General features: G+C 45.7%; 1 long non-coding RNA gene and 1 other non-coding gene across 2 annotated transcripts; one reads left to right on the top strand and one right to left on the bottom strand.

The window, feature by feature from the left end:
• The first annotated feature begins 4,483 nt into the window (after nucleotides 1-4,483).
• LOC140213649 (uncharacterized) lies at nucleotides 4,484-5,215 on the top strand. The gene is made up of 2 exons (XR_011890566.1): nucleotides 4,484-4,656; nucleotides 4,927-5,215. It is a non-coding gene; the product is annotated as an uncharacterized lncRNA (long non-coding RNA).
• A 15,607-nt stretch (nucleotides 5,216-20,822) lies between these two features.
• Nucleotides 20,823-20,894, bottom strand: TRNAR-UCG (transfer RNA arginine (anticodon UCG)). The gene has a single exon. It is a non-coding gene; the product is annotated as a tRNA-Arg (tRNA).
• Between the last annotated feature and the right edge of the window lie 230 nt (nucleotides 20,895-21,124).

Genomic DNA, 21,124 nt, shown 5'->3' on the forward strand with positions numbered 1-21,124 from the left:
CTAACGAGACACTCGTCGCAGGTCTTGTAGTTCTAAGGTTATATAGACGAATAATAGCGATCGGTTGCCCGCCAATTAATGTGAGTGAAAGGGCATTTTTTTTTTTTTGCATTGACGCGCAGGCTCGACGAACACAAAACTTGCGATCCACTGTTAGAGAAGCTAAATATGGCCCGTGGTTATTTACCCTTTCTCCATACAGGAGGTATACCGAAAGCTACAGCCTAAACCGTGGCGAGTCCTACGAATTCTACAATTTCTGAACAAGGCGTACATTTAAACATATGTTGTCATAAAGAAAGCAGAAAAAAGACTAATAAGATGATGGCAGCTTTTCACACGTGTATCAACTCATCTATGTTTTCTTTTTTGCACCCTTAAGCTGAGATTACGAGCTGTCAGTCAATGAACGATGTAGCCACCTTCTCCGTATTATTAAAAACGAAATGGTCAATAAATCATCCATGATTTGCGATAGACAACGCAACAAATCTGACAGCGTACTAGTGGGCCCCAGAACATTCCCTTCCTTCTGACTTTTATTCTTGTTTTTCTTACTCCGTATCCCATCGGCCAAGACTGCACAGGCCCGATCTCACAAGAGGTAATTGTAAATAATGCTGCTGTTGGTTGTAATGATCGCGCGCGAAATGCTATTTGTTCTTTGTGCCTTCCTAAAGCGAAGTGACCTTTCCCTTAAACCAGGCATTGTGCGGCAGGTAATCTTGAATAAAAAATGTACGTGTACGATGAAACTTGGCATCCCTGCACAGCATACCGATGTTCAAACCAATAGAATATCTTTTCTATTACCCGTTTTTGCATTTAATGCAGAATATATACAGAGCGTTCAGTCGTTGGGTAGTTTCCAGTGGCGTTAGTTAGCAGCCCAACAAAAAGAGCGTGGGCTGTATAATTTCCCATTTTAGGCACAGTTCTCTCGTTACGACTGTAGCACGACCAACTTTCTTTTGCGCCACTGGCGGTGGCGGCAACGCAAAAATGAAACGCGCATATAATGGTCCACCTTACTGCTGACTTTCACGTGTGTCATGTCAAATACCAACGAATCTCTTTAAAAAAGTCACAACACGTAAGTTACGCTCATTCTTCTTTTGCAACAGCTCTTTGAGGCACTTCATCGCTTTTGCGACTTGGCCATGTACTGCCGTCATTTCCTAGTGGCAACTAATACTACGCAGGGGCTGCGCGACAATACGCCGCCTTTAGAATTGGCTCAGGCAGTAACGCAACCGAGAGTCGCATTCTCTTCGCCACTAGTTACAACAGCTGCGTTCACGAGTCAATCGTATCTAGGCCCAGTAATGGCTTCAGTCGATGGGACAACGCTGCCGTCTACTTTCTCGAGTTGTAGTGCTGTATCATCGAGCGAACGTTCCAGAACGTTCTGCTAGAATATTGAGGAAGAGCCTTGTCTTAGAGGCATGTATAAAGAATCTCAGTAAAACATAAATTTCCTGTCGTATACACAAATATGCATATGCTTTAAACGAAGCAGATTTTTCTTGGTAGACATTGTTTCAAAGCGACATCGTTACTTTCGTGACTTAACAGTCACCGTTCTGCGCACTAGGGTGCAAGCAGCTGTGCCAATATGCGCCCGTTTACCTCTCCTATTTTTGAGTGTTGCTGATGTTCCTAATTGTAGCTGTAAGCTTAGCAACGGGTGCTGCGCCCCCTGTCAATGTAACCTCGGGAAAAGAACTGCTTATTGTTCTTCGTAAAGCTGCGAAACACTCTTTTTTTGAACACCGCCGCGGCACTTGCCTGGTGCCGTGGCGCAGGTATAGCTGAAGGGTTTGCGCAGCAAGCTAGTACAGCCTTTTTTCTTTTTCTTTTTTTTTTTTTTGAAGAAGAAATTTCTAACTTGCCGTGCATTTTTTTTATGTTGTAGAAGGATAAATTACACTTGAAATCAAATGGACCGCTTGACATTGTCAGAGCGTAATTTAAATTGGGGTGTCACATGCAGAAATGTGCAGTTCCGCCGGAACGCTGAAGCACTGACAAGAGATAGCAAGGTTCACCGTTGCGTTTGTACTCTTCGAAGGCTGTTTCTAAACATAGCCATGCGCGACTATACTCGGAGCTGACACACGCACAGATGGCATTAAAGTGTCTGGCAATTTCCGGCAATACTTTTCCACACAGGCACCCCTGCGCAACACGTAACGAGCGGTGCCAGTAAAACTTCATCATGCATTTTTTAATAGTCTGATGATATTTAATATAAAAGGCATGCGCTGTGAATGAGGCGTTTCGCTAGTTTTGTTTGCGTGCAGCAATTCTCAAAATTTCTCAGGAATTGCTTAGTCGAGAGGGTAAGGACTGGTTGGAGTAATTTTGGTGGTTGAATAATAAATCTACCTTGCGTATAAGGCATCCACTAACTATAGCTTACATATACATTCATATGTAGGTTACATATCAAAGCGACGATGGCTCCGATTAAGAAAATTCCCGCCGTGTTTCCACATGAGTGCTGTCGTAATAATCTTTTGATCTGCTACCTGAAATGATTTTATTATCTATCGAAGAGAGAGATGCATATCACGCTATCTGGTTGTTGCTGCATCGCGTGACCATTTGGACGGAAATAAAGACAGCGAACGTTTATGTTTGTTCGAAAATTGTTGGTTTAAAGATGCTCACTCAAAATATATTTTATTACAAACCTGCTTGTATCGGGATGCACAGTAATCTCTGCAACCACAAAATCCGTTCCCGATGAACTCTCGTTGCCCGAGGCTCTTCAACGTAATGGTGCGTGCCGGATGAAGCTCGCCTTCAGACTAGGCATGCGAGGCTCAGTGCCGGCATAGTAGAATGCCAGTCAAACGGAAACCGGACGCCGATAGCAACAGCTGGACCGGCACGCAAAAGTTTCCTGCCCTGTATTGACAAGGTTCACAGCTCTTACAGTCTTCTCTTTATGGATGTTTTTTACCACGCTCAACACAGCAAGCATAGGCACATTTTCTCTCATCGTCCATTTCATTGTACCGCTATAGAAACAACGTGGCAGCTATAGTCAAAGGGCTAGATAAAATATTTTTGAAGTGTAGCGTAAACGCGATTCTTTTCAGTAGTTGCGTTTAAATTAAGGTTCAGAGCTTTGTGATTTGTCCACAGCAACATTCGCAGGAACTCACTGGCTCGTGTTGAGAACCAATGGAGTCTTCAGGCTGCCGAGCTTCAAGCTGCTTGACAGATCGATGCTGGATCATACCGGCTGTAGCGGCTTGCGTAACATTTGCGGCCTCATTGGTTGAGTCCAGCAGGGGGTACCTGTACGTCCTCTACATGGAGAAGTTCAACGTCGACCACGGAGCAGCGTCGTGGCCAGACAGCATACTGGTAGCCAGTCAGTATCTGTCAGGTACGTAAGAGTAATCCACAAAAAAATTGTAGCCCAGCATGGGCCAAAGACGCCTTGAAGCAATCGTTGTGTAAAACAGCATTTTTCTAGAAGCAGCACTGCACTCTCTGCAGCGTAAGTTTGACGAACAGTAATTAATTTTGGCATAAGTCTATAAGCATCTATACTACCAAGCAGTATTCACGTGGTGTCTCTGTAAAAAAAAAAAAAACGTGTTCAGAGTAAAGCGTAGCTTCCAGCCCACGTTGCAGCTTCAGGGTAATGTGGTGCTAAACGTATTTTAGTGCCCTGGTTGTGAGTTTTTATACCGAAGCTCTTAGCCACGCGGTGGTCGGCATTTATCGTGTCCGACCGTGAAAAAAATTATCATCAGCAGCATTTGATCTTACCGCTATAAGAAATCAAAAATGCGATGGCTCATCCCCCTCGTAATTCACAGGCCATAAGCACTCAGCAAAGTGAAAGAAACAGTGCATACATTCATTAGAATCACGCATGCAACGTACAGAAGAGCGTACGCTCCAATGAAGAACAAGCTCAAAACAAGCATCTGTATTCATCAGCAGTGGTTCATACCCCGTAAGCAATCAAAAATGCAACGGCTCATATCCCCTTAAGCCAGAGGCTACAAGCGCTCAGCAAAGTGAAGCGAACAGTGCATAGAATAATTGAAGTAACCCATGCAACACATATAACAGCACACGTTTCAATAAAGGATAAAGGAGAACCTCAAAACAAGCATTCCGAACCATCATAAACCTGTGTATGCCCCCTTCAGCACTTGTAATGACGGTTTTGCAATAGTCTCTCTGGACATCCACTTTTGCAAGGCCGGGATGGTGAGCCACTTATTTTAGGTCGTATTCAGTCAGCAACAGGCTGCTAGCCTTCAACAACCTTCCTGTTACCTCAAAATGTAGACCAACCGCCCCACAACAGGGCCGGTTACGAGGCTGACTTTTCTGCTTAACTCCTTTTTACCTCTCTTCTAGTCTCGCGTTGAGGACAATTTTTTCCTCTCCAGATGCTTCTCCAGATATTTGCGCATAACTGATTTAACCCTTTCGGCCCTGGTGTCCTAAATATAGGACACATAGCAAAACACGCGACATGAGGCTAGAAACCAACCAAAACTACCGAAACAGAACTTGGGACATCGCTGTTGACATGGGCATCAATGCCGATGTTGTTGTGGCGTTTGCAACGGCGGGAGACGACGACGAAAATGGCGGACGGCGCGGGCGACGGCAGTGAAGGTAAGCGAGATTTTGCAATTGGTTTACTCAACGACTAATTTGCATGCTGCCCCTGAGAATTATATACGTTCTTTTTAAGACCTTCGAGATGCTAAAATCATAGAGCAGCTTCTACATTGGGCTGTATGTCGGTCACAAGAGGCCATGAATGTCGTGTCCTACATAAAGGACACCAGGGCTCAAGGGTTAGCGATCAGCGGGAGGTTTCACTGCGGGGCGTTCGGTGTTTACTTTTACGGGAGCAATAATTTCGCGTTGTTTTTTATCTAGGTGCGACAATACCTACTGCGTTGTTCTACTCGGCAAGGAGATTGCCTCGCTCAAGAAGGCCACGTCTCGAAGATCCGGATATTATCTTTGCTGCAATGGGCAACGGCAATATATTGGACATCGACGATGACTAAGAAGAGGTAGACGAAGCAGGTGAGCTAGACGATGCAGTGGACGGCGACTGGGACAACCAGCAGGAGCTATCTGACTCGTCTGACGAGGAAGAGCCGGATAAAGAGAGCGCTCGAGACTGTTTCTGTTTGAAAATAAACTTCAGATTGCAACTTTGTGTTTTGATTTCTGACAACCTCCAAGCCCTGATGTCCTATATATAGGACATGATCCAATCTCGAACACCAATGAGTCCAAAAGGTAATATTTGATTGTAACATGCTTTTTGTTGGGTGATTAGAGTACTTAAGGCAAAAAAAAAAAAAATTTCCGCGCCATAAAAATAATTCAGGGCTGAAAGGGTTAACAGACACTCCGCTTGTTTTTAGGACGTTACCTTTGCGTCGTACTTGTTGGTGGCCCGATTCCTCTGGTTGATTTCACTGGCAGCGCAGCCACTTCAATAGAAATGTGATATTGTCTCTAGCGTCATGCAAAATATAAACTGTTGGATCTTGCGCTTAACGCGGACCACCATAATTTATTTTATGGGTGACTATATGTGCGCAACAATACTGGAAATTATGTACATTGCTTATGCTTGCTTCATTGCTTTATTACTTGCGCAACAAAAGTTGCGCAAATATCTACATTGTTTATGTCGGCTTCAATGCTTGATTACATTTATTGCCATTTCAAATTTATTCGGCTTGATAGACTGACTCAATTGCAGCTGTTGCTGCAATTTTGTTAATTTCGCTTCTCTAGAAGCACAGTATCCTGGTCGCAGCTGCAGCCTTTTGTCAAGCGGCAGCTCTTTTTCTGATGTTCCATAGGTAAAGCTCTCTTCACTATTTTTTATTTTACATAAATCCTTTGTCTTCCTTACCTGTGGCATTCTGTCATTTTGAGGCAATGTCCAGCCTGTAGTTACTTTTATTAAGGCGAAAGCCTTATATGCCCCATGAAACGCAAAATTCGGCGAGCGGCGGGTGTTAACATCCGATGGCAAGAAAATACACCTGACCAAGTCATGACGTCACTTTCCCGGCGCTAAATTAGACGCGGTGTGAACAAATGTACATACCTACAACGTCCTCTACACCAATTCCTTTAACATAGCGTACCAAAGGTATTATGCACACACTTCATACAACAAACTCTGGCATTACTACATGCCCCCGGCGACGCGAGCTATATATGCCATCACTCGCATTCGCGACTGCACCGGATGGCCTCCATATTCTTCTGGTTAATCGTGCTCACTGCAGCGAGACAAGAAAGATCATGGGCGCAGATTCCTTTAAAATATCTAGACCTTGTGAGACACCGCTGCGCCTGCCAAGGGAGCTGTCTGTGCGAACACTCCCTGGCACACACCTGCCTCGGTGGCCCCAACTTACAGACCGTCCTGCTTCGAGCTGTGATCTGCCCCTTGGGTACCCTGGAGGTCCTGCGCCGCCTGCTTTATAATAATGTCACGTGCCCTCCTGAAACCTCCGTTTCTCGATAACATGTGCCCTCTGGCTAAATCAGTACTTGTAAATAAAATCTATCTTCGCGACGAGGAAAGCACCCCGCAACTAAAAAAAGTGCCCCGCGGTTTCTGCAACATACCTCGCCCGTGCGAGAAAAATTACGGGACGCCAACGAGGAATTTGAGGACCGCAGCTTCGAGCTCTCAACTCATCCCCTCGTCGGGTGACACTTGCAACAGCAAACAGTGTGTGACCGCTGAAAATCGCAGACTGGCGGAAAATTTAACAGGATCATCCATCGGTTCCATAACTGACACCTGCACGGCCAACATCCATGCCAACATCGACCACACCCACACCATAGAATAAAGCCATAGAATAAAAAACGAACTTATAAAGCCCACATACACGGCTGCACGCACACCGCATCGCATCACTACAAGCGAGACGCCATGCTGCTACGCTGCTACGGTTGCCAGGTTAAAACTGACTGTTGTCGCCAAGTCTAGCAAGCGTCTGAGGAGCTGGCAACCTCAGCGGTAGCAACAGGGCGGCGCTCTTGCGGTTCCCGATTTCAATGATGCATGGGCCCTATGGGTAGCTTGTCCTATAGAGTCAGTATAGCAACTCCATGGCGCGCTGTACGAAGCTCGCGAATTCTTGTTTGCATCAGTGTTCGATGACATTTCTATTTTTCTCAGGCTTTTGCAGGTGCGCATTCCGCATGCAGTCTGTCCGACCGCGCCGACAGTGCGAAACTTGCATTTGTATTTATTAGTTCTCGTTTTTTTTTTTCTCAGGCTTTAGCACAGACGTGTTGCTCATGCAGTCTGTCCGGTCGTGCTGACAGTGCGAAGCGTTAAATTCATATTGTTCTTTTTTCAGGCTCTTGCAAGCACCTGTTGCGCGTGCCTCAGTATGTCGCATTGTTGTGTACCATCGTGCAAATCGAACGTAAAGAAAAGAGACTGCGAGGCTGTCGTTCCGTGAAATACCAGATGCCGCTGGTGTACGACAGAGGTGGCTTGCAGTGATTAGGCGGGGCAATTGGTCGGCTAATACAGCTTTGAAGTACACTAGAGTTTGCGGCTGCCATTTCGGAACAGAAGACTTAATAGAAGAGAAAAAGCGGCATGCAGGTTCTGCAGAGCTTCATGTGTTGCAGGAAGCGCACGGAAGAACGCGCTGTTTTTGTTTGTTTTTGCGCCATCACGATTTATCTGCTTTGAATTCCTAAATGATGGAACGACATGGCACAGCTCCGCATTTTCTGGCGCCAGCTGTGACTTCCTTTACGAAGGGAACGCGGCGTCGCGTACCGGTTTGGAGGCAGTCCAACGACATTACGTGCAATTTAGCGCATGCATTTCTGGCTTGCATGTAGTCTGCTACACGAGTAGGCGCTTCCCCGTTATATGCTGGCAAACACTGCTTTCAAAATTTGAAGCGAGTGCAACGGTGACAGAACAAATTTCCACGCATTGGCTTCCAACTGACACGCGCTCTCGTATCGGTGCAGCCGACGACGCGCGAGCGCATCGAACAGCACTAGCCGAGAACGACACATGCATCTAGAATGGACTGGTTGCCCAGAGCCACAAGTGCTTTAGGGTTCACGTTTACAAAAGTTTTGATTGTACTTGAAACAACGCGAATACGGTCGCGCCCTGCGTTTCCATGAGCGACGATGATCCTACTAGGGCGGGGGCGCGTGGCGGTGAAAAGCCGTACTAGAGGCGTTGGCCGGCTCCCTTTGTTCTCCTCTCGTTTTCCCAGACGCAGAAAACTAGAGGAGGAGTACATCAGTGCCTGTGCCATTGCTTCTTGCCTCTTGCCAGCATGTGCCTCCAAGGCGTCTTGACTTGTAGAGTCTGCTTAAGGGAGCTGCTGTGGCTAAGCGTAGGCATTGTCTAAGAGAGAAGAAAAGGCCATTCAAATAGGGAATTATGGAAATAAATGCAGTTCTTATGTCTGCTTCTTGCACTGTTCTTGCCTAAAATTTTGCTGTGAGATCCTGTGTAAAAGGTGTCGCTGTGAGATTCTTGGTATGGCCGCTTGCACCATTGTTAACACTTGGTGGAGGCATTTGAAGTGGTAGCCAAAAATATTACCAACCATGCTCGTCTGCGTGGGTGCTTCCAATTTGTAAATGCAGTGGTAACTGTCACTATTGGTGCAAGGCCCCCACATCAATACGGCGAGTGCCATAGCTCTAAATTGAATTTTGCCTTTATTGTTCCACAAGGTGTCTGATATTTACACATTAGATGTGATCCTTTTTTTATTGACCCGAGTGTGGAAACAGCATCATTAAATCGTTTCTTTATTTATTTTTGTGGCTTGTTTTTTTTTATTTGTTTCTGTATTTATCCAGCAACAGTTTCGTGATGCTAGGGTGACTCATGTAATGACTATCATCAGCTTTCGTTTTGCAGAAAAACAACACATTTCCTGACTCATTGTTTGCTATCCCATTACTCGCATAATTTCGCCGAGTAGTCAAACTATGTTGACTTACTTGACCTCCACTAAAATGTCTTGCATTTTCAAATACCATTATTTCCTTAAAATTATTTGACACTTCTCAATTTCTGTACCGTGGGCTTCTGATATTATGCATTCACCATTTTTGCTTGTTGTTTCTCGCTGGAAATGTATTCTTTAATTTAGAGCTTAAATGTTACCTTTGTAACACGCGGAAAGACTTCTCATTGCATATCTGCTTAGCAGGGAGTCATGTTTCATTGAACATTTGCAATATCTATTAGAAGGTTCATGAATGCAACTTGCAGTGTGATTTAACTGAATGAGCCATAAGAGTAACTCATCTTACCTAGTAAATTAAAGCACATATATGATGTTCCGGCCAAGAAGAAGAAGACAGAAGAGACAAGAACAGGAGGGGAAGAGGAAGAGAAAGAAGTGATCAAGATGGATACCTGTAAATAAATGAGTGTATTTTAACTCTTACTTTATATTTGGTGCAGCCGACCATGTGGCTTGAAGTGACGTTGGCAAGAAGAACAGATGGACAGACGACCGTGAAGACCTACCAGCTTGATGGCGAAGATCCAGCGCGTCTTCAGGAATCAGCGACTTCATCGGAACTGCTTCGCATCATCACTGAGAAGAGTCAACTGAACGAAGCGGCCCTCGTCGAGAAAGGTGTGGTAAGAATCGATGCTTCTATGTCTGAATTTGAGGTTATGTTTCCGGGACATTCAAGGATAGATTCCAAGAACGAGACTGAGCACACGAATAACGCCTTGTTGCAAGCGCTGTTTCAGCAGCAGACCACGCAGTATGAGCAACAGCGACTGATTTTCGAAGCAGTTAGCGACTCACTAAGAGCACAGAAACCACATAAAGAAGAGCTCAAGCGCGATAGTTTTGATGGGGTGTCCAATGCCGCCAACTTGTGGCTCAGATTTTATGAATACGCATGTGCGCAAAACCATTGGACGTCATTGGACGACAAAGTGTGTAACATGCGCCGTTTTTTATCTGCCAATGCCAGAAAATGGTGAAACATGCGAATCGCAAGTCAATATAGTGATTCATGGCACAAGTGGAAAGATAGTTTTCTTTCTGCTTTTGAGCGATATCTGGTTGACAGATGGGACGACGCAATAGCTTTCAGACACAAAGAAGGGACTGTCATGGATTATTTTTTCGAGGAGAGGCGTTTACTCTACATAGCCGACCCTAATCTACCGGACTCTGCAATCTTTCCCCTGATAATTCAAGGCATGACTAACCAATAGCAAAGAGAGGTGTGTGTACACCGTCCTACCTCCACGGATGACTTACTTGCTTGCTTTAAGTATGTGTCCAGCGATTTCCTGATTGATGGTCCCATCAGAAGGCATAGTACTCTACCACTGAGCATCGACGCACATGGCGAAACGGTATAATATTTTAATACCGTGTCCGACCAATCTGAAACGATGGAAAATGTATACCTTCTGAAGTCAAATCTCTTATTTGTTAAAATGATGGTAAATGGAAAAAGTCTGGACTCCCTGGTTGATACTGGAGCATCCGTAAGCCTGGTAAATCAGGAAATTGTCCAAACGAGCAAGGTGTATGAAGGAAGAATAGTTAGTGTTCAAAGCTATGATGGAAAAACTAGAATGTTGAAACACTGGGCAGAAGTAGAAGTTGAATTTGGTGGACATCACCTGAAAATAGATGCCCTTGTCATGCAGGGTGTTGACTTCCTGTTTATTTTATCTAGACCTGATATGAAGCGATTGAAGATGAATATTTCTTGGAGAGACGAAGTGACTATTGACGGATCATTAAACCTAATTTGTGTGGAATTGAAAATTCACATCGAAGAGCTAGAAATGCTGATGAGATACTGACAAATTTTCCCGAACTTATTTGTGTTGAGACGTACCCGCCAGCAGCAGATGTCTTCGAGGTACCGTTTAAGCTTTGTGACGTCACAGTAGTGCCTAAAAAGCCGTACAGTCTCTCCCACGCGAAAAAGGCCTGGCTCAAGGCCGAACTGCAGCAAATGCTAAATGCCGGTATTATAAGGCCATCAACATCCACTTTCACGTCACCAATCACCATAGTACCGAAAGACGATGGCTCATTTCGCCTTTGCACAGTTTACTGGCAGATAAACGGCCAGACTGATTTGTTTGCTTTTCCCATGCCCCGAATAGACGAGATCATCAATGAAACTGGTGGATCAAATTTTTTCCCTCGGATCGACCTCTGTAAAGGATATTGGCAGGTGCCACTACAAGAAGATTACAAGCAGTACACTGCTTTTGTAACACCTTTCGATGTGTACGAGTACAACCGCTTACCGTTCGGTTGGAAGAATTCTGGAGCCTGGTTTCAGAAAATGATGAATGGCATTCTTGATGAATTCCTGGGAAAGTTTTGTAACGTATACATTGACGACATCATCATATACTCATGTACAAGAGAAGAACATGAAAAACACCTTTCGTGCGTGTTAGAAGCCCTCAGCAAGTCAAAGTTAAAGATTAACAAGAACAAGAGTGAATTTTTTCAGGTGAATATTGTCTTTCTAGGAAGAGTTTTTGACGCCAAAACAAAAACAACAAAAGAGGAGTCTATACAAAGGATGAAGAAGCTCGTCAAGCCATATGACCTACACTCACTCCGTGTTTTCCTCGGACTCGCCGGTCATTTTCGTGCGTTCAGTAAGGATTACGCTGCAAAGACACGATGCCTCACAAGCTGACGCAAAAGGATGTGCCATTTATGTGGAGTGAAGAGTGCGAGAAAGCGTACGAGTGCCTTGTTGAATCTATATCGTCGGATCCTGTGCTTGTGCTACCTGACTTCAACAAGCCTTTCGAGTCGTGCACGGATGCGTCACAATATGGTACAGGGGCCGTTCTATATCAACGAGACACAAAGGAACAGCAAGGACGCCAACTAAAGGTGATTGGCTACTATTCTTCTACGTTCTCAAAAGCTCAAGAACATTATACGGCCACAGAAAAAGAGGCTGTGGCTGTTCTGAAGGCACTCCGGCATTCCAGAAGCTACATAGAGGGTCGTCATTTCCGGCTTTTCACTGACAAGCGAGCGTTAACCTACCTCTTGGGATTAACCCAGCCTAAGGGCAGGGTGGCGCGTTGGATCAGGGAAATACAACAGTTCACTTTCGATGTAAGCCATCGACCTGGTGATAAGCTTCCTGACGCACATGCTCTTTCCAGGCTTCACATCACAGAATTGAGAACATCTGATCAAGAACACGTTTACAGCTTGTGGGAAGGCACCGAAGACCTGACTTGCAATAATGGCAAATTTTGCGTGCCAGGAACTTTCGTGAAAAAGGTTTTCAAGCTGTACCATGACAGCCCAAAGTCAGGAGGGCATGATGGATTCTGGAAAACTTATTTGAAGCTAAAAAGTCGATTCATCTGGAAAAATATGAAGGAAGATACCTAGAACTACGTGCAAACCTGTCACCAGTGCCAAATTAACAAGGCCAAGTATCGTCCAAGAGGGAATCAAATGGTCATCGCTAATCATTCCCAAGTACCACTTGAAGCAATTTATCTAGATTTTGCCGAAATAAAAAAGCGAGGAGAGGGAGTCAGTAAGACTCAAGCATTCCTTGTCGCAATAGATGAATGCACACGCATGGCAGCTGCAAAGCCAGGAAAGGAAGACGCAAATTCTGTTTTGACGTTACTGAAGCGGAATATGTTCAAGAACACCAAATTAGTGGTCTCCGACAACGGGCCAGTTTTCCGCAATAAGAAGCTTCAAGAATGGGCCCGTGATAGAGGAATTGCCGAGATTTGCCACACCCTACCATCCAGAAGGAAACGGCCTAGCTGAGAGGCTCATTCGGGACTTGAAAACATTCATCGCAATTTACCATGATTTCCGTGGAGGATGGTGTGCCTTGGAAGCAGCAGCCAGGCACCACAATCATTCTCATACCATGGGATTAGGATGCACGCCTAACTTTGCTGCATCAGGCGATGCAACTTGGCTACCGGCAGGCTACGACCTTGGAATCGTTGGGAAAGTAGATCTGCAGGAAAGGCGCAAGACAGAAGAGGAGCTTGCACGCTACAGATCAACCATGAAGAGACGGTTCGATCTGCGACATAGCTCGAAGATGCCTGTAGTAGAGCCTGCAGATACAGTTTTGGTCCGGAGGAGTTTAGATGGACCGAAGTCCAGATTTTCTGGGCTCTACACAGTGATAAAAACCATCAAGCAACAAGGAATCTTGAAATCGCTACATTTGGGACCGGAAAGAAAAACTGAAATAGCAACAGTGGGAGGAGGATGAGGAAGTAAACTTTATTGTTCTAGAAAGAGTAATTCAGCGGTCGGGCCGGATGTCTTCATCTTCTATTGGTTGATGACGATCTCCGGCCTGCATGGTTGGCGCCCCTATTCCAGGGCACCACTGAGCGTGGCTGCTCGTCGGGCATGATCCACCAGTCTCCGTTGGAGGCTAGGGTCGCCGCTGGAGAGCATGCTCTCCCACTGCTCCGCACTCGGATTTTCTGTTTTGTGGAATGCCTTATTCGTACTGCACTCCCATGTGATGTGATAAAGTGTGGGTACTGCGCCACACCACGGGCATGTGTCCCTGTATTGACTTAGGAGAATTTTGCATAGTATATCTAAATTTGGGAAAGTTCCTGTCTGCAGCTTTCGCCAGTAAACTGCCTGTTCTTGAGTGAGTGTTTTGTGAGGCGGGGGATATCTGATCCTCGTCCCTCTAAGGTAATTTAGTATGTCAGAGTACGTTGAGATCACTGTCATGAAGTCCTCAGGATCTCTGTTTAGGTCCGCTCGGTTTGTATGCTCGCGAGCGATCCTATCGACCCTTTGATTGCCCTCAATCTCAGTGTGCCTCGGTACCCAAAAGATGGTGTGTCTAATGCGTTTATTCTGTTGGCCAGCGCGGAGGAAGATTTGGAGCGCTTTTTGACCGATTCTGCCGTTAATGTAGTTTCGGCATGCTTCCTTGGAGTCTGTTAGAATTATAAGGGATCTATTTGTGCGGTAGCCCTCCACAGCTGCTAGAGCAACAACCATTTCCTCTCCCTCGGTTACCGTACAATCCCGTGCCGACGCGCAAGCGATTTCCCTATAGTCCGAGTCTATTACTGCCGCGACGACTCTTTGTTCTGTTTCCCTTCGTTCTCGAGGATATACCGCGGCGTCCGTGCATACCGTGTTCGGCTTGGTTTCTAGGTATTTTTCTACATATTTTGCCCTAGCGTTCCGCCTGGCTGTGTGTAAATTCGGGTCCATGTTTCGTGGCAGGGACCCTACCTTGATGGTACTGCGATACTCATCGGGTAGGTTTGCCATTCTTTGTTCTTCCCTTTTAATTTCTTTGCGCCCCTGTTTTTTTAGGAGCTTTCTGCCTGTGGTAGTCTGCTGGAGTCTGAGAAGCTGCGATCCTAATTGTGCTTCTTTGAGCTCCTCGAACGTGTTGTGGACTCCCAGAGCCAGTAGCTTCTCTGTCGAGGTGTTGGCCGGCAGGTGAAGCGCTGTTTTGAATGCTTTCCTTATGATGGCGTCGGCCTGGTCCCGTTCGCCTTTGTTTGTGTTGTAATATGGGAGGGCGTACGTAATCCGGCTGATTATAAGGCTCTTAACGAACTTGACTGTATCTTCCTCCTTCATGCCGCTTCTTTTGTGCGAGACGCGGGTGATCATACGTGCCACCTATGCCGTCGCTTGCTTGAGTAGGTTCATGGTGTGTGTGCAGCGTTGATTGCTCTGCACCCACATTCCCAGAATCCTGACGGCTTCTCTTTCTGGTATCTTTTGTCCTCCTAGGGTGACGCTGATTTGTTCTTCCGAGCGCTTTCCTCTTCTGACTCGCAGGAGCTCTGACTTCTCCGTCGAGCAGGCGAGGCCTCTTTCCCTAACACATTCTTCCACGCATGTTGCTGCGGCTTGTAGTCCTTCTTTTTGGCTGAGCGAGCCTTGGTTAGCCCAGACGGTGATATCGTCGGCATAAATGGCGTGATGTATGCCGTCGATCTCCTCCAGCTTCCGGGCTATCCCAATCATTGCAATGTTGAAAAGGATCAGTGAGATTACGGATCCCTGCGGGGTTCCTTTGTTAGGCGTGCGGAACTTGTCCGTCCGCCGGTCTCCTAACCCCACCGTGGCTGTTCTGTTTGATAGGAACGCTGTCACGTAGCCGTGGATTCTTCGTCCGCTGTTGAGATCGTCCAGTCCCTTGAGGATGGCCGCGTGGCTGACGTTGTCGAATGCTCCTTTGACATCGAGTGCCATTATTATGTTTTCTCCGTTGTATGGGATGTTGCTTAGAACCCCCTCTTTAATTTGTAGTAGGACGTCCTGGGTTGATAATTTGGTGCGAAAGCCGAACATACTGTGGGCATACAGGTCTTCGCCTTCCACGTATTGTTGTAGCCTCCTTGTCACGATTCGCGCGTACAACTTGCCAAGCCACGAAGTGAGTGATATCGGCCGTAGGTTTTCTACTAGCAGCTTTTTCCCTGGCTTGGGGATCATAACTACTTCCGCATGTTTCCATTCCTCTGGCAGTGTCCCCGCTTCCCAATGTGTGTTGAGGAAGTTCGTCAGCTGTGTGACCGCCTCATCACTTAGGTTGCGGATTAGTGCGTTCCTAATCTTGTCCGCACCTCCTGCTGTGTTCCGGGTAGATGCCTTAACTGCTGCGAAAATTTCCTCCCTGGTGGTGGGTCTGTCTAGGTCGGGGTTTTCTTCGCTTCAGTATCTCTCCGTTTACGCTTAGGGTTTATCTTGCCCGTAGCACTTTACACGGACTTTTTCCAGTAGCTCTTCTTCTGTCCCTTCAAATTGGTGTACCAGTCTTTGGATGGCCTTGTTACTTTCTGACTTGGTCTTGGTTGGGTCCATTAGAGCCTTGAGGATACGCCAGGTCCTTGCGGTGCTGAGGGTTCTATTCAGCGAGCCACTAAACTTTTGCCAACTTTCTCGTGTGAGTTGGGCTGCGTATTCCTCTGCCTCCTTGGTAACCTCTGCTATCTTCTTCTTTTGCTTCTTATTTAGTCGTTGTTTCTTCCACCTTTTTGTTAGTCCACGCCTTGCCTCCCATAGCCTGAGGAGTCGCGAGTCCACCTCCAGTGTTTGCTCTGACCTTTCGACCTCCTGGGTGTATTGTTGTATTTCCTTAAGTTGTTTGCACCATTCCTCTATGGAGGTTATCGCCCCCTCCGTGTGCTTGCATTGTTTGCGAAAAGCGTTCCAGTCCGTTATTTTGGCTGTTCCTATCTTGCGCTTGATGTTCTCTGCTGACACTTGCGCTCTTATAATGTAATGGTCGCTACCCAGGTTCTCCAGCAGGTTCTCCCACGTGGCTTGCCTAGCTCCCCTGACGTATGTCAGGCCTGGGCATGTGTCCGGACTAACGCTGTTGCCTAGAGGGTGCATCTTGTGATTTCTGCTGCGTCGCTAACTTACGTTCCCTTCTTAGTGTCTTTTTCATATCCCCTGGCATTAAAGTCGCCCATTATAAACAGGGTGCTGGATTTCTCTAGCTTGCTGACTCCTATGAAATGTTTCTGAAAATCCGCGTCATTTTATCGCGGTGGACTGTATATGTTTATGGTAAAAGTGCTTTTTTGTCTCCCCTTTTTTTTGCAATTATCTCTGTCACGATGTGTTCTATCCACGTGTCCGGAATTTCATCGTGTGCTATGGCGGCTAGTTTTTTACTAATTAAGGTGGCCGTGTGATCTTTTTCTTGTCACGTGTGGGAAATGTCATACCCTATCATCCCAGGAAGGATGAAAACCGAAGTCCGGGAGGACATGATGTTCAGGCGAAGAAAAAGAAGACAGAAGAGACAAGAACAGGAGGGGAAGAGGAAGAGAAAGAAGTGATCAAGATGGATACCTGTAAATAAACGAGTGTATTTTAACTCGTACTTTATAACGTACACAACATATGTTACACTAATGTGGTGGGTTCTCTTGCTTATACAGCAAAATAATCGGCGCGCGAGAAAAAAAAATTATTTTTGCATGCTCCTTGTAGACACTGATTTAAAGAAAAGGAGCTGAAGCTGTTCACATGATCTACTTATTTTAGCTGCGAGTATACTCAACAAAAGTGTCCAAGCTGCTTAGTGGTTAATGATTCATCATTAATGATAATTAATGATAATGATAATTCATGATAATGATAACTAATGATTAATGATAATTAATGATTAATGATGACACACCAACTAGCCCAGCTTTCTGCCTTGATTGCTTAGTGGTATTTGACATTATGTCAATATTGCATATGTGCGTGTTGTCTAACATAATTGAATTGTGAAAATTCTCGTAGGGATCTGATGTGCATATCTGCAGTTTATCGATACGTGTAGAAGATTCAGCATCAAGTGCAAGTGAACGGTCGCACAGACCCGTAGTCGATCATGCAAGTAGATTCTCTGCACACATTTGTGACCAGAAAAGATATGCCACATGAAATGGCATGCAAGGAAGTGTTGAAAATATTGCACAGTTAATACAACACCTACGCTATTATTATGCGGGTTCATGCACTCGATTTCATCGGTATTAGGCACTCGGGTTTGATTGCTTCCTGGCACAGAAATCCTCTGCATCAGGCTGTTTTTCAGCTGTGGCCTTTGTAGAAGCATGATTGTTCAAAGTGCAATGCTTAAACAGATTCTATGACTTGCTTGTATATTCACCAGTACAATTCCGGTACGCTGTTCCACCTTTCCAGCGATTCCCTACTGAAGGGAAACCTGCAAATAAAAAAAAAATCGCTCCGCATGTAAAAATTGCTCTACTGTGAAGCTTCTGAAGCGATTGTGATGCATCACAAGAGTTGTCTACTCGCGTGATGTTCTGGACAAGGGGACACATTCGTTTACTTACATGTGCAGGTATATGCCAGAGCACTTCGGGGCTTGGGTGGCACAAAAGGCACGAATATGTCATAGCGCCCGATATCGTCGCGCGATCACATGTCATACCTAAACTGTACGAAACTACTGCGCATGCGAAAACATAGATATCCGAAACCGAAATTTGTGCCATGCTTTATTCAATTAATGCGTACATGTGATTTGCGTAAATTACGCACTTAGCAAGTTCTTTCTGTGAACTTAACATTCCCACATCATCTTCACAGAGAGATCAGGTATGCGTTTTTTAATGATAATACATAAGGCGACCTGTACTTTTTTTCAGCCCTTTCAAGAGTAACTGCGCTGGCCACATTGACAAGTAGCATCAGGGCGTCGCCCTAGCGGTTCCCCCTTTTCGGGCCAGCTTTTCCTCTAAAGCTGGTTATATTAACTCCATGCTGTGCGCGGCCGGTCAGGGCCAGCTTCGTGTATGTATGTATGTATGTATGTATGTATGTATGTATGTATGTATGTATGTATGTATGTATGTATGTATGTATGTATGTATGTATGTATGTATGTATGTATGTATGTATGTATGTATGGACGGACGACGGACGGACGGACGGACGGACGGACGGACGGACGGACGGATGGACGGACGGATGGATGGATGGATGGATGGATGGAGGGATGGATGGATGGATGGATGGATGGATGTTATGAGCGTCCCCTTTGGAACAGGGCGGTGGGTTGCGCCACCAAGCTCTTGCTATTATACTGCCTAATGTCCTAACTAGGTTAAACAATAAAAAAGAAAAAAACCCTGTAAACACCCACAACCAAATTTTATGATCCCCTATTGCGATCTGCGCTTTCTTTACGCCTCCGTTAATTTGTGGTTTCCCTACTTTTCTTCCGCCAATGCTCCAATCGCCTCTTACTGATCCCTACGGCGGACATGTTAACTTTTCCACTGCTCTCGCTGAACCCAATGGCTTCAAAGAGGCCAGTGGGGCCTAAATCGACCGCTGGGTAGACGTCTTCACATCCTCATAAAACATGTTCCATAGTTTCCCCTGCTTTACCGCAGCAAGCGCATGCTTCTTCTTCCTTCTTATATCTTGCTTTATAGGTGCGTGTTCTAAGGCATCCCGCTCTCGCTTCGTAAAGTAAGGAGCTTCCCTTTGAGTTGTCATAAATTGTTTGTTTCCTGATTTCGTTTTTTCCGCTTTAGTTACTTATGGCAAGTTTCTTTTCCATTCCCGCCACCCATGAGATTATTTCAGCTTCTCTGACTCTCCGCTAGACGTACTTTGTTGCCGTTTGGCCCGCCCTACAGGCCGCATACTTGCTGGTAAGCTTCCTAGTTCTTTTCCTCCACTATAAATCAACGTTTTTCCTATATAGATACCTCAACACTCTCCCAGCCCATTTGCTTTCTTCCATATTCCTCAGTCGTCCTTCACACTGTGGTTGCTCAGTGGCTATGGTGTTAGGCTGCTGAGCACGAGGTCGCGAGATCGAATCCCGGCCACGGCGGCCGCATTTCGATGGAGGCGAAATGCGAAAACACCCGTGTACTTAGATTTAGGTGCACGTTAAAGAACCCCAGGTGGTCGAAATTTCCGGAGTCCTCCACTACGGCGTGCCTCATAATCAGAAAGTGGTTTTGGCACGTAAAACCCCATAATTTAATTTTTTTTCCTTCACACTCAATTTTACTGCGAGCTTCCCTCACTTCAAGACTAGTCCAGCCCATATCACCCTGCACAGCTTCATTTGTAGTCTTCCCGTGAGCTCCCAATGCGAGGCGAACCACTGACCTTTGGTTCCCATCGAGTCCTGATTGTACCCCTGATTTAAAGCTAACAACCGCATTTCCAGAAGTAAGTCTTGGAGCGATTACACCTTTCCACATACCACAAAGCCCCTCCTACCTATTGTATCCCCATAGCACTCTATGTTTCATTATGGCTTCATTTTTCTTCCCCTTCACTGTTATTGCTTTTTTCTTATTTCCATATATCTATTGCCTTCGTTTATCGATATACCAAAGTATTTATATTCTGTTACCCGAGGTATTTCCTGGCCCTGTATCGCCACTGTCTGTCCACTGTTTTCATTGGATACCCTAACACCAGATTTTCTAACATTCAATTTCAAACCTAAATTGTTGCCTTCCTGTCCAAAAATATCAGCCAGACGTTGCAAATCACTTTGCTTGTTAGCTAGCAACACAATGTCGTCCGCATAAAATAAACCTTGAGGCTGCTGCTCTGCTATCATACCCGCCTGTCTGTATGAGAGATTAAAGCCGATATTACTTCCTCCTAGCGCCCTCTCTATCCTCACCAGGGCACCCCTGCCTCAGTCCCTTGTTGATAAGAACTTCCGCCTCGCTCCTCATCCCTTCCCATTCAGCGCAAACGGTATTTTCTAGGTAAATCTCTCTCAAAAGCTGTAGACGATCGTCACCTGAGCCTTCCCTTTCCAAAATATTCCACAAAATGTTGCGGTCTACGTTGTCATAGGCTCCTGTAATGTCCAAAACGGTCACATATGACGGCCTGCTTTCTACTTTTGATATTTCAATACACTGGGTAAAAACAAATAAGCTATCATCTAAACGCCTACCTGTTCTAAAGCCATTCTGAAGTTCTCCCAAAATGCCATCATTCTCTGCCCACGCTTGAAGCTTTAATTTGATTACCTGCATTGCTAGCCTGTATATTACAGACGTAATGGTGAACGGTCTATACGAGTGAATTCTATATTTCGCCCCCTTACCTTTATAAATTAAATTGATTGTTCTTTGTCGCCAACTGTCTGGTATTCGTCTATCTTTTTAAAGTTTTTTCCACTGCTTTCACTAGAGCTTCCTTACTTTTTTGGTCCTAGTTTATTAACCAGCTTAGCGGGAACCTCGTCTTGCTAAAAGGTGCGTCGGCCGGGAATCGAACCCGGGTCAACTGCTTCGAAGGCAGCTATGCTAACTACTATGCCACCGACGCGGCCGACGAAACCCCGCCTTTCTGTCCAAGGTTATCTCAGTCTATTGCCTATCGGTCACATCGGCTTTATTCCTGTATTCTACTCGCACAGAGCCGCCACGCAGTAGCTGCGAGTGGCGGCGACGACGCAGGCGCCGCCACTCGCCTGGGGAGAGGGTTCGCCCAGGCACTGGGCGGGCCATTCTGCCTGCGCTAGAGCACACAGTACACCAATAGCGACGCGGCGTTCG

This window comes from Dermacentor andersoni, chromosome 10 (assembly GCF_023375885.2).
Source record: "Dermacentor andersoni chromosome 10, qqDerAnde1_hic_scaffold, whole genome shotgun sequence".
Classification (NCBI taxonomy): domain Eukaryota; kingdom Metazoa; phylum Arthropoda; class Arachnida; order Ixodida; family Ixodidae; genus Dermacentor; species Dermacentor andersoni.